Consider the following 12,354-nt stretch of genomic DNA (forward strand, 5'->3'; position numbering starts at 1 on the left):
GGACACCCTGTAGTCGTAGCTGGAACCCAGAATTAACCCAGCCCCACTCCATGGAGATCTAGGCCGGGACTTCGCAAAAGGGGATTTTTGTTTCCTGTGTGTTCTGGTTTCATCCTACACACGCACAGTGGATAAAACATGGATTAATGTAGGTTAGCCATGTTGGGAGTGAAAACAGGAAAGCACATCTTCATCTGAATGAGGATCGATTAGGGAGGGGGGGTAAGAAGGAGATGTAATGATATCCCAAGTGCTCCTTGGTTACAGAAAATAATCATCGTGGTGGGAGGAGGGGAAGGCGAGTCGGGCATTGGTCTCCATACCGAGATACAGGCGCAGGGATGTCTTGCTGCACATGTACAACTGGAGTATTGTGTGTGTGTGTGTGTGGTTTTGGTCTCCTTATCTGAGGAAGGATGTTCTGGTTATGGAGGGAGACCAACAAAGACTGATTTCTGGGAATGGCAGGACTGACGTATGGAGAGAGACCAGATCAGTTCAGATTAGGACATTAATTGGACCAGTTTTGGAATATTGCGTGCAATTCTGATCTGGAAGGATGTTGTGAAACTTGAAAGGGTTCAGAAAGGGGGAGAGGGGAGGAGGGAGTGGTGTATTTACATTGACAGAGAGTGGGCAGCTGTTCCCAGCTAAATCAAGAGGATGTGGGGGATGGAAAGGCCTCATCAATAAATGTCATCCAGTGACCGAGTCGCCTTTTAAAATAATTCAAGAACAAAAAGATACAGCAGATCTAATGACGAGCCATCACAGCACAAAGAACTATTGCACAGCGGGGAGGGGAAAGACAAAGTTGTCCAACAGCACAACAGTGGTGTTTTTTTTTAAAGAGTTGGTCAAGATTCCCAAATCAAGATGGCGGCTCACTTCATGAAGAAGAGTCGGGGGGTGGGGAAGAGAAGGAAAATGATAGGAATAGCCATAACGATATGTAGACTGGGCTTTGATGAAGTGTGGGCGCATCTCCATGTGATTGGAGACCCGCCACCGAGTGATCTTGGCCTCAGGATTCAGCAACATTCCTTCAGGATCGGCCACAGCTGTGAGACTGATTTGCCAACTCGAGCGCCTCACTCAAGAGAGACTCTGTAGTGAGGCAGCCCCTTTTTGGGGATTGAAGGGTGCAACAATTGCCAAGGACATCAAGAAAAGTGGGAAAGCTAGGCTCAGGATGCGGGGAGTGGGGGAGGGGGGTGCAAAACCGAGAAGCAGGAGATAGCGAGAGCATTCTGTCTCTGCAATGGGTGACCCAAAATGGCTGCCTTGTGCAATAAACCATTACCATGGAAGCCATGACAGTGCCGTGCCATCCCATCCTCCCACCATTTTGATACCAGCTCTCACTTCCAAGTCGCAACTTGTTTTGAAATGATCTAGCTATTCTGTAAAACGTACTGACCCCTCAAAATAAAAAGCCAGTCTCCTCATGCTGACAGGAGTTGTCAAGTTTGAGGGGAGGGTCTGACTGGACTCTGAATCTCTTGCCTTCAACTGGAAAAACGGTCTGACGTCAAGACAAATCTACAGCAGGATACAAGGCCTAGTTTGAATCAGTTCAGGAGCCCCGGGTCCTGTTTTCTCATCCTTCTCTCACCCCCGCCCCGAGATGGGTAAATGTTCACGAATGGTGGTGAGAATTGAATCCCACAATGCCTTGGCCAAACAAACATGGACGTCACAAAGATGGTGGCACAGATGAAGCAGATATCAGGTGCTCCAGTCCCCAGCTCTGGTGAACCTCCCCATCCAGGCAAGTGGGCAAACATCTACATCCCACACACGGACACCCACCACCCCCTCCAATCCCTGAGGAAACTACCAAGTGCAATCAGGGAGGTCTCCATTTGTTCCCTTGAGAACAATTCAGGCACCATGGGAGAGTTGGGGGTGGGGGCGGTGCGGTGAGCAAAGCGAGGCCTGCCATGAAAAATGGGTGGGCCGAGCAAAGAGATGTGATCTCATGGTCCACCCTTCCTCCCTGAGTGCCTCTCTACTCCCTCCCCAAGACCTCCTTCCCCTTTCCAAACCGCCAGGCCCAAACTGGCACTCCTCCACCCGCCCAAACATGGTGGAGGGCAGGCACACTGGGTGAGGAGCTTGGCGCTTGCTCACGTGCAGTAAAACATGGAGGGGGGGCTCCAGGAAGAGAGGGTGTTTTCAAAGATGGCTCAGAGGTCTTGGCAGCACAGGGTTTCACATGCAAAGAAAACACAACGAATAAAAAAAAGACCAACACCAGGTCAGGTCAAGGAACAACAGAAAGGATAGAGTACACCAATCCCAGCTCCCATTGTAGGGGTAATGAAACAGGGGCTATATAAATGCATGCCACCCCCCTGCCCCCCCCCCCCCCCAGCCAGCCAGCTCCAAACCCGTTACCTGTGGGAACTGTCTGGAAAGTGAACTCTATGTTGGTGGAGGGGGGTGACAGAGATAGGGAGGGGGTGTATGGGCTGGAGGGGGTGACAGAGATAGGGAGGGGTGTAGGGGACTGGAGGAGGTGACAGTGTTAGGGAGGGGGTGTAGGAGGCTGGAGGGGGTGACAGAGATAGGGAGGAGGTGTAGGGGGTGACAGAGGTAGGGAGGAGGTGTAGGGGCTGGAGGGGGTGACAGAGATAGGGAGGGAGTATAGGGACTGGAGGGGTGACGAGATAGGGAGGGGCTGGAGGAGGTGACAGAGATAGGGAGGAGGTGTAGGGGGCTGGAGGGGGTGACAGAGATAGGGAGGGAGTATAGGGACTGGAGGGGTGACGAGATAGGGAGGGGCTGGAGGAGGTGACAGAGATAGGGAGGAGGTGTAGGGAGCTGGAGGGGGTGACAGATAGGGGGAGTTTGACAGATGTGGGGGTTTAGGGGGCTGGTGAAGGTGACAGATAGGGAGGAGGTGTAGGGAGCTGGAGGGGGGTGACAGATAGGGGGAGTTTGACAGAGGTGGGGGTTTAGGGGGCTGGTGGAGGTGACAGATAGGGAGGAGTAACAGATAGGGAGGGGGTGTAGGGGTATGGAGGAGGTGACAGAAATAGGGAGGGGTGTAGGGGCTGGAGGAGATGACAGAGATAGGGACAGGTTGAAGGGGCTGGAGGAGATGACAGAGACGGGGGGTGTCGGGGGCTGGAGGAGGTGACAGAGATAGGGAGGGGGTGTCAGGGGCTGGAATTGGTGACAGATAGGGAGGGGGTGTAGGGGACTGCGCGAGATAGAGATAGGAAGGGCTGTAGTGTGTTAGAGGGGGTGACAGAGATAGGGAAGGGGTGTAAGGGTGATTGAGATAGAGAGGGGTTGTCAGGCTGGAGGAGGTGACAGATGGATGGTAGGGGCAGGATGAGGTGACAGAGATAGGGAGGGGTGACTGAGACAGGGAGGGGGTGTAGGGGGCCGGAGGCAGTGACAGAGTTAGGAAGAGGGTGTAGGGGCTGGAGGAGGGGACAGAGATAGGGAGGGGGTGGAGGGGCTGTCAGAGATAGGGACAGTGTGTAGGGGCTGGAGGGGCTGTCAGAGATAGGGACAGTGTGTAGGGGCTGGAGGTGACAGAAATGGGGGGTGTAGGGGCTGAAGGAAGTGTCAGAAGTAGGGAGGGGATGTAGGGGCTGGAGGTGACAGAGATAGGGAGGGGGTGTAGGTGGCTGTAGGAGATGACAGAGATAGGGAGGGGGTGAAGGGGGTGATTGAGATGGGGAATGGGGTATCACAGGCTGGAGGAGGTGACAGATGGAGGGTAGAGGCAGGAGGAGGTTACAGAGATAGGGAGAGGATGTAGGGGGCTAGAGGAGGGGACAGAGATAGGGAAAGGGTGTAGGGGGCTGGAGGGAGTAACAGGAATAGGGAGGGGGTGTAGAGGCTGGAGGGGGGTGACAGGAACATGGGGGTGACAGAGATAGGGAGGGGGTGTGGGGGGGCTGGAGGGGGTGACAGAGAATGGGAGGGGGTGTAGGGGCTGGAGGGGGTGATAGGGAGAGGGTGTAGGGGGCTGGAGGGGGTGACAGAGATAGGGAGAGGGTGTAGGGGGCTGGAGGGGGTGACAGAGATAGGGAGAGGGTGTAGGGGGCTGGAGGGGGTGACAGAGATAGGGAGAGGGTGTAGGGGGCTGGAGGGGGTGACAGAGATAGGGAGAGGGTGTAGGGGGCTGGAGGGGGTGACAGAGATAGGGAGGGGGTGTAGGGGGCTGGAGGGGGTGACAGATAGGGAGGGGGTGTAGGGGGTGACAGAGATACGGGTGGGGGTGTAGGGGCTGGAGAGGGTGACAAATAGGGAGGGGGTGTAGGGGCTGAAGAGGGTGACAGAGATAGGGAGGGGGTGATTGAGATGGGGAGGGGGTATCACAGGCTGGAGGAGGTGACAGAGATGGAGGGTAGGGGCTGGAGGAGGTGACAGAGATAGGGAGAGGATGTAGGGGGCTGGAGGAGGGGACAGAGATAGGGAGGGGGTGTAGGGGTCTGGAGGGGGTGACAGAGATAGGGAGGGTGTGTAGGGGCTGGAGGGGGTGACAGGAATAGGGAGGGGGTGTAAGGGCTGGAGGGGGTGACAGGAATAGGGAGGGGATGTAGGGGGCTGGAGGGGGTGACAGAGATAGGGAGGGGCTGGAGGGGGTGACAGAGATAGGGAGGGGGTGACAGGAATAGGGAGGGGGTGTAGGGGCTGGAGGGGGTGACAGGAATAGGGAGGGGATGTAAGGGCTGGAGCTGAGGCGAGACAGCTCAAAAGTTTAATTTCACTGACACCTCATGTGACCTTCCAAACCCATGAGCTCCAGAATAGAGGCAACTTCAGGTTAATGCCTCCAAAGACCCCACAGCGATACGGCTGACTCTCAACTGCTCTCTGGGTAATTTGGGACACTCAATAATTACTCACCTGGCCCTTGACATCTCCTTCCTGTGATTAAATATCAAAAAAGAAAAAAAAGACTCCCTATTGGTGTTCCCATTTGATTTTTTTTCTGGATCATTCTTTCCTGTCTTCCTCTCAAATCGCAGTGGCCATTTTGTTTCCTGCTGACGATAGCTGAGGTGATCTGCCAGAAATCCCGCACTGTTTTTGATTCGGAGTTGAAGATTCCTCTCATATGCCCACTCCGACGGGAAAGGGAAGCAGGTACACAACCCAAAGGCATTTCGGGTAGTGTTATGGTAGGGCGAGTCCTCGTCACCCACCTCCCCACCAACACGCTGGCAATAGCTCAGCTAAACTGGCCTGTCTCACAGGGATGTGTTTGTAACATGAGAAAACCAGGCCCTGCAGGACATGGTTTCTAGGCCCGGAGGAGTGGCAAGAACATATCAAGCGTTAGGGCCTTGAAAAAGAAACGACAAGCTGATTACCTGCTCCCACCAAAAGACATCCACCAACCTCCTTCCCCATTGAACTTCAAAGACAACCCCAGCTCACTTCTTGCAGAGAGGTCAGCAAAGAAGGTTATCTCAGACTACAACGGGATCTTGATCAGATGGGCCAATTGGCTGAGGAGTGGCAGATGGAGTTTAATTTAGATAAATGCGAGGTGCTGCATTTTGGAAAGGCAGATCAGGGCAGGGCTTAATGGTAAGGTCCTAGGGAGTGTTGCTGAACAAAGAGATCTTGGAGGGCAGGTTCATAGCGCCTTGAAAGTGGAGTCACAGGTAGATAGGATACTGAAGAAGGCGTTTGGTATACCTTCCTTCATTGATCAGAGCATTACGTACAGGAGTTTGGAGGTCATGTTTTGGCTGTACAGGTCACTGTTGGAATATTGTGCGCAATTCTGGTCTCCCTCCTATTGGAAGGATGTTGTGAAACTTGAAAGGGTTCAGAAAGGATTGGTTACAAGAAGAGGTTGAACAGGCTGGGGCTGTTTTCCCTGGAGCGTCGGAGGCTGAGGGGTGACCTTATAGAGATTTATAAAATCATGAGGGGCAGGATAGGGTCAGTCGACAAGGTCTTTTCCCTGGGGTGGGGGAGTCCAGAATTAGAGGGCATAGGTTTAGGGTGAGAGGGGAAAGATATAAAAGGCACCTAAGGGGCAACTCTTTCACACAGAGGGTGGTACGTGTATGGAATGAGCTGCCAGGGGAAGTGGTGGAGGCTAGTATGATTGCAACATTTAAAAGGCACCTGGATGGGTATATGAATAGGAAGGGTTTGGAGGGATATGGGGTGGGTGCTGGCAGGTGGAACTAGATTAGATTGGGATATCTGGTTGGCATGGACCGAAGGGTCTGTTTCTGTGCTGTACAGCTCTATGAAAGGGACTGCAAGTCAAAGGAAAAGGGGAGGAGCTCGCCGATGGCTGCCAAGTGTTCCTGGGTGGTGACAGTTGCCACAGCAATGCGGAATGTTCAGCAATCGGCTGGGGTGGTGGTGTGGCTGGGGAGAGGGTGGTGTGGTGAGGGAGAGACAAATCCAAATCCTTCTTGAAAGGACTCAGAGCTCAAGAAAAGATACAGTGTCCATCTCGATCGACCAGTGCTAGAGGCCATTTGGGCCACCGTGACTGTGCTAGCTCTTTCAGAGAGACACCTCCGATTCGTTTCACTCCAACCAGCCCCCTCCTCTGTAAATCATCTCCCCCCACCTCACCTCCTGCTCCCGCCCCCACCTTCCATAGTGTCCGCTCACTCAGCACTGACCCTCCCACTGTGCCCGCTCCCACAATGCTGACACACCAACTGCACCCTCTCTTTCAGTGCTGACCCTCCAACTGCGCCCACTCCCTCAATGTTGACCCTCCCAAAGTGCCTGCTGCCTCAGTGCTGACCCTGCCATAGTCCCTGCTAACTCAGCACTGACCCTCTGACAGTGTCCACTCCCTTAATGTTAACCCTCCCATAGTGCCTGCTCCCTCAACGCTGACCCTCCCATAGTACCCACTCCCTCAGCACTGACCCTCTCATGGCACCCACTCCCTCAGCACTGACCCTCTCACAGCACCCGCTCCCTCAGCACTGACCCTCTCACAGCACCCACTCCCTCAGCACTGACCCTCCGACAGCGCTCACTCCCTCAGTGCTGACCCTCCGACAGCGCTCACTCCCTCAGTGCTGACCCTCCGACAGCGCCCGCTCCCTCAGCACTGACCCTCCGACAGTGCCCACTCCCTCAGCACTGACCCTCCGACAGCGCCCGCTCCCTCAGCACTGACCCTCCGACAGTGCCCGCTCCTTTAGCACTGACCCTCCGACAGCTCCCGCTCCATCAGCACTGACCCTCCGACAATGACTGGTCCCTCAGCACTGACCCTCTGTCACAAAGCTAGTCCCTTTTTTTCCTAAAAGCTGTTCTTTGGCTCAAGGAGACTCTGTCCTTGATTTTTTTCAGAGGGGCAATAAACCGGGCCAGGCTCCGATCAGTCTGGTTTGGTACAGAGATGAGAAGGATTTTGAGAGGCATTTTGTTTATATGTAAACAGATGAGACTTCAGGCCAAAGTGTTCATGTTTTAGAAGTGACCTGTATAATAGGAAAGGTGAGGTCACCCTGTTAGGAGTTTTCTACAGGCCTCCTAATAGTCCGAGAGACGTAGAGGAAAGTATTGCAAGGATGATTCAGGAGAAGAGTGAAAGTAGTAGGGTGGTTGTTATGGGGGACTTTAACTTTCCTGATATTGACTGGGAAAGCTATAGCCCAAGTTCATTAGATGGGTCGGTGTTTGTCCAATGTGTGCAGGAGGGTTTCCTGACACAATATATAGACAGGCCAACAAGAGGTGAGGCCATACTGGATTTGGTTCTAGGTAATGAACCAGGCCAGGTGTTAGACTTGGAGGTAGGTGAGCATTTTGGGGACAGTGACCACAACTCGGTGACTTTTACTCTAGTGATGGAGAGGGATAAGTGTGCACTGCAGGGCAGGAGTTATAGCTGGGGGCAGGGAAATTATGATGCGGTGAGGCATGACTTAGGATGTGTGGATTGGAAAAATAGGCTTCAAGGGAAGGACACAAATGATATGTGGAGCTTGTTCAAGGATCAGCTATTGGGTGTCCTTGATAAGTATGTACCAGTCAGGCAGGGAGGAAAGGGTCTTGTGAGGGAGCCGTGGTTTAATAAGGAATTGGAATCCCTTGTAAAAGGGAAGAGGGTGGCCTATGTAAAGATGAGGCGTGAAGGTTCAGTTGGGGCGATTGAGAGTTATAAGGTAGCCAGGAAGGATATAAAGAGAGAGCTAAGAGCAGCGAGAAGGGGACATGAAAATTCCTTGGTTGGTAGGATTAGGGAAAACCCCAAGGCTTTCTATAGGTATGTCAGGAATAAAAGGATGACTAGGGTAGGTATCGGTCCAGTCAAGGATAGTAGTGGGAAGTTGTGCGTGGAGGCAGAGGAGATTGGACAGACACTAAAGCAATACTTTTCGTCAGTATTCACTCAGGAACAGGACATTGTTGCTGATGTGAATATTGAGTCACAAGTGATTAGAATGAATGGCTTTGAGGTATGGTATTTATCCTAGGATCCTCTGGGAAGCTAGGGAGGAGATAGCGGAGCCATTGGCCTTGATTTTTATGTCCTCGTTGTCTACAGGAATAATGCCAGAGGACTGGAGGATAGCGAATGTGGTCCCCTTGTTCAAGAAGGGGAGTAGGGACAGCCCTAGTAACTATAGGCCAGTGAGTCTCACTTCTGTTGTGGGCAAAGTCTTAGAGAGAATTGTAAGGGATGGGATTTATGAACATCTGGATAGGAATAATGTGATCAAGGATAGTCAGCATGGTTTTGTGAAGGGCAGGTCGTGCCTCACAAACCTTATTGAGTTCTTTGAGAAGGTGACCAAGGAAGTGGACGAGGGTAAAGCAGTAGATGTGGTGTATATGGATTTTAGCAAGGCGTTCGATAAGGTACCCCATGGTAGGCTACTGCAAAAATTACGGAGGTATGGCATTGAGGGTACATTAGAGGTTTGGATTAGGAATTGGCTGGCTGGAAGTAGACAGAGGGTAGTAGTTGATGGTAAAGGTTCATCTTGGAGTGCAGTTACTAGCGGAGTTCCACAAGGATCTGTTTTGGGACCATTGCTGTTTGTCATTTTTATAAATGACCTGGAGGAGGGGCTTGAAGGCTGGGCGAGCAAGTTTGCGGATGATATGAAAGTCGGTGGAGTGGTGGACAGTGAAGAAGGATGTGGCAGGTTACAGCGGGATATAGATAAGTTGCAGAGCTGGGCAGAAAGGTGGCAAATGGAGTTCAATGTAGCAAAGTGTGAAGTCATTCACTTTGGTAGGAGTAACAAGAAGATGGATTACTGGGTTAATGGTAGGTTACTTGGCAGTGTGGATGAGCAGAGGGATCTTAGTGTCCATGTACACAGATCTCTGAAAGTTGCCACCCAGGTAAATAGTGCTGTGAAGAAGGTATATGGCGTACTGGGCTTTATTGGTAGAGGAATTGAGTTCCGGAGTCCTGAGGTCACATTGCAGTTGTATAAGACTCTGGTGCGGCCTTATCTGGAGTATTGTGTACAGTTTTGGTCGCCATACTATAGGAAGGATGTGGAGGCACTGAAACGGGTGCAGAGGAGGTTTACCAGGATTTTGCCTAGTATGGTAGGAAGATCGTATGAGGAAAGGCTGAGGCACTTGGGGCTGTTCTCATTGGAGAAAAGAAGGTTTAGGGGAGATTTGATAGAGGTGTACAAGATGATTAGGGGTTTAGATAGGGTTGACAGTGAGAACCTTTTTCCACGTATGGAGTCAGCTGTTACTAGGGGACACAGCTTTAAATTAAGGGGAGATTGATATAGGATAGATGTTAGGGGTAGTTTCTTTACTCAGCGGGTTGTGAGTTCATGGAATGCCCTGCCAGTAGCAGTGGTGGACTCTCCCTCTTTATGGGCATTTAAGTGGGCATTGGATAAGCATATGGAGGTTATTGGGCTAGTGTAGGTTAGGTAGGCTTCGGTCGCCGCAACATCGAGGGCCGAAGGGCCTGTACTGCGCTGTATTTTTCTATGTTCTATGTTCTATAATGAAAAGGAAGTAGTCAGCTCTCTGGCTGAGCTGAGCAATTTTTGTTCAGTCTTGAACTGGTGGGGCATTCAACAGGGAGCTGTATGGAAACTCTCTCTCTCTCTCTCTTTCTGTCCTTCAATTTCAACCTGGAAGCATGTGTTCCATTTAAACTGGTTTTGAAAGGGAGTTTGTTTATTGGGATTATTTGGAACAGCATAATTAAGTTGAGCTTGGGTAGACTGAGGGGTTCTTTATTCTGTTCTTTGTGTTTCATTGTGTAATTTTGTGAATACATTGTTTGTCTGCTTTAAAACCTAGTAGTCAACCTAGCTATCTTACTCCAGGTCATTTTCGCTGTAGACTTACTGAAACAAGTTGCAAAGTTATGGTCTGAGCTGCCTGCTTAAGAATGTTTTGAGTGATCTGGCCTAGTCCATAACACCTCCCATAGTGTCCACTCCCTCAGCACTGACCCTCTGATAGTGACCCCTCCCTCAGTGCTGACCCTCTGACAGTGACCTCTCCCTAAACGCTGACCCTCCCACAGTGCTGACCCTCTGACAGTGACCTCTCCCTCAGCACTGACCCTCCCACAATGCCCGCTTCCTCAGCGCTGACCCTCCGACAGTGACCCCTCCCTCAGCGCTGACCCCCTCATAGTGTCGGCTCCCTCAGCATTGACCCTCCGACAGCGCCCACTCCCTCAGCGCTGACCCTCTGACAATGCCCGACCCCTCAGCACTGACCCTCCGACAGCACCCGCTCCCTCAGCACTGACCCTCCGACAATGCCCGCTCCCTCAGCACTGACCCTCCGACAGCGCCCGCCCCCTCAGCACTGACCCTCTGACAGCGCCCGCCCCCTCAGCACTGACCCTCCAACAGCTTCCGCTCCCTCAGCACTGACCCTCTGACAGCGCCCACTCCCTCAGCACTGACCCTCCGACAGCTTCCGCTCCCTCAGCGCTGACCCTCCAACAGTGACCCCTCCCTCAGCGCTGACCCCCTCATATTGTCGGCTCCCTCAGCATTGACCCTCCGACAGCGCCCACTCCCTCAGCGCTGACCCTCTGACAATGCCCGCTCCCTCAGCACTGACCCTCCGACAGCGCCCACTCCCTCAGCACTGACCCTCCGACAGTGCCCACTCCCTCAGCACTGACCCTCCAACAGCTTCCGCTCCCTCAGCACTGACCCTCCAACAGCTTCCGCTCCCTCAGCACTGACCCTCCGACAGCGCCCACTCCCTCAGCACTGACCCTCCGACAGCGCCCACTCCCTCAGCACTGACCCTCCGACAGCGCCCACTCCCTCAGCACTGACCCTCCAACAGCTTCCGCTCCCTCAGCACTGACCCTCCGACAGCGCCCACTCCCTCAGCACTGACCCTCCGACAGCGCCCGCCCCCTCAGCACTGACCCAGCTGCGATGGCGCCTGCTCCCTCGGTGCCATAATTTCTCTCAAGGTTCTTTAATGGGGCATGGACATTGCTGGCTGGGCCCAGAACTGATTTCCCATCCCCAAACTGCCCCTCGGGAAAGTGTGGGGGTGAGGGGAGGTTGGTGGAGGCTGTGGTGAGCTGCCATCTTGAACCATTGCTGTCCTCCTCTTCCCCCCCACCCCTCCCCAACAGCGTTCGATTGGTACACCCTGCGCCGTGTTGACTGCTGCAGCGAAGGCGCTCCCTCAAAGGGCAGTCAGGTGTCAGTCTGGAATCACGTATAGGCCCAGACCATGTAAGGTCGCCAGCATTCCCTCCCCGGGAGGGCCTGAGGGACAGGTTGGCCTCGCAGCATTGGGAATGAGGCCAGAGACGAGGAGGCTACGCGAAGTGGGTATTACAGCCTGAAATGAAGTGGAGAGAGAGAGAGAGAGAGCAAGTGTGAGAGTGAAATGGAGGGAGAGAGAGAGAGAGAGAGAGAGAGAATGTGTGAGCAAAGTGGAGAGTGTGAAGTGGAGAGAGAGAGGGAGGGTGAGAGGGAAGTGGAAAAAGAGAGAGAGAATGTGTGAGTGAGGTGGAGAGAGAGAGAGAATCTGAAAGAGTGAAGTGGAGATAGAGGGAGGATGAGAGTGAAGTGGAGAGAGAGAATGTGTGAGAGTGAAGTGGAGAGAGAGAGACTGAAAGTGAAGTGGAGAGAGAGGGAGAATGAGAGAGAGTGGAGAGAGAGAATGGATGAGAGTGAAGTGGAGAGAGAGAATGTGTGAGAGTGAAGTGGAGAGAGAGAGTGTAAGAGTGAAATGGAGAGAGAGAGAGTGTAAGAGTGAAATGGAGAGAATGTGAGAGTGAAGTGGAGAGAGAATGTGAGAGTGTGAAGTGGGGAGAGTGTGAGAGTGAGGTGGAGAGAGGTGTGAGAGTGAAGTGGAAAGAGAGTGAGAGTATGATGTGGAAAGAGAGAAAGAGAATGTGAGAGTGAAGTG

Source organism: Chiloscyllium punctatum, chromosome 28, assembly GCF_047496795.1.
Source record: "Chiloscyllium punctatum isolate Juve2018m chromosome 28, sChiPun1.3, whole genome shotgun sequence".
Taxonomy (NCBI): domain Eukaryota; kingdom Metazoa; phylum Chordata; class Chondrichthyes; order Orectolobiformes; family Hemiscylliidae; genus Chiloscyllium; species Chiloscyllium punctatum.